This window comes from Arachis ipaensis, chromosome B09, assembly GCF_000816755.2.
Source record: "Arachis ipaensis cultivar K30076 chromosome B09, Araip1.1, whole genome shotgun sequence".
Lineage (NCBI taxonomy): Eukaryota > Viridiplantae > Streptophyta > Magnoliopsida > Fabales > Fabaceae > Arachis > Arachis ipaensis.
Window position 1 is genome coordinate 144,761,447 of NC_029793.2, and position 1,714 is coordinate 144,763,160.

The window sequence follows — 1,714 nt, forward strand, 5'->3', positions numbered from 1 at the left end:
TTTTCGGTGTTGTGTTACTGTATTAGTATAATAGCGTGAGTGTGTGACTAATTTCCTGACAGAAAATCCAAAAAATAATCCTTTTATTTATTTATTACTTTATGGTGCAGTGGAAAGTGAAACAAGTGGTGCAGTTGGAAATGGTAAGAATGGGATAATGTTGTTTCGAATGGTGGTGGGTGGGTATGGGTATGGACCTGGCTAATCACTAAGGTTGACAAATGACAACATCATACATCCAAACCGTTCCTTTCACTCCCCATTGTTAACGTGGCAGTGTGTTACTATCCTCCTCTCATCTCATGCAATCTAAATCAACTCACTAGTTACTAATAGGGCTGGCATAGGATAGGATTTGTACCCTATTCTATTCACGGATTGAGAATTTTTTAACCCTAATTTTATCTTTACTTTAAAATATTAAATCCTATCTTATTCTATTCTATCTGCAAAAATATTAAATTTTTTTAAAGTAAACATAAAATTCAATCATTTCGAATTTTATACATATTAATAACATAAAAAATAAAAAATTAATATTTTAAATTACTAAATTAACTAACTGGTTTTAGTGGTTGTTCACTTATTGTAAGTCATATATAAGAGAGGTTGTGGGTTTAACTCTCACTTTCTTTATTATATACTTAATTTTTATAGCAGATCGGATAACATACCCTACTCGAACGGATTGGATCGGGTTAGATACCTGCGAAGTAGAGTATAAATTGCTATCCCTAATTATTAATCACTATGACTGTTAATTAATAATTTTGAAATATTTTAGAATAATTCAAAAAGTCTCAAGTATCTAAGATAGTATTTGAATGTGTTTAAGATCATGGCACTCTCAAAACACAAATTAAACTATAAATAATTATACTTTACCAACTCATACCGTGTCATATGTTTGTTTTATAGGCTGTATTTGGAATAAATATTAAGACCAAAAAATAAGAGATTAGAAGACAGGAATTAAATTGAAACATAATTCTATAATTTGGAAAGACTATAATATATTAATAAAATAGAATTTAAATTTAAAAAGTGTACGAGTGGATTTGAGAATCAGACCTCTTTTGATCTAATTTACAATGAAGCAAAAATGAGAATTTGAATTCTCAGAAAAATTCAAATAATTTATCTTTAGTTATTTCAAAGCAAGAAAAAAATTAGTTTAATTACTTAGTCCTTATAGTTTTGCGAAATTTTTAATTAGGTTTCTGTATTTTTTTTTTAATTGAATCCTTGCACTAATTTTTTTTAATTGGTCCCTACACTTTTTTTTCCTTTTATTTGGGTCCCTGCACCAAAATTTTTTTTAGTTAGGTCCCTATAAAATTAAACCAATTATTGTCAAGAGGGATCTAATTAGAAAAAAAATTTTGGTGTAGAAATCCAACTAAAAAAGAAAAAAATTATAAGAACCTAATTTAAAATTTTGCAAAACTATAGAGACCAATAGAATAATTAAACCAAACAAATTATACTCTTGAGTGAATTTTAATTCTTAACATTTCAAACAAGCTCTTAGTCTCAATCCCAATCCTAAAAAACAAATGCAGCCATAGAGAATCCGAATCCATATGGTTAGGGACAGACATACGGGAGTGTCGAGTGGAGACTTTCCCCCTCCCAAGCTTTAAAAAAATAGTAATAATGTATTAAATATAATTTAATTTTTTAAGAAATATATTTAGTATTTAATTTGGTATAA

The 1,714-nt window shown here is 27.9% G+C and overlaps 1 long non-coding RNA gene across 1 annotated transcript; it reads left to right on the forward strand.

Moving 5' to 3' along the window:
• On the forward strand, positions 1,238 to 1,451 carry LOC110267325. The gene is made up of 2 exons (XR_002354810.1): positions 1,238 to 1,267; positions 1,327 to 1,451. It is a non-coding gene; the product is annotated as an uncharacterized LOC110267325 (long non-coding RNA).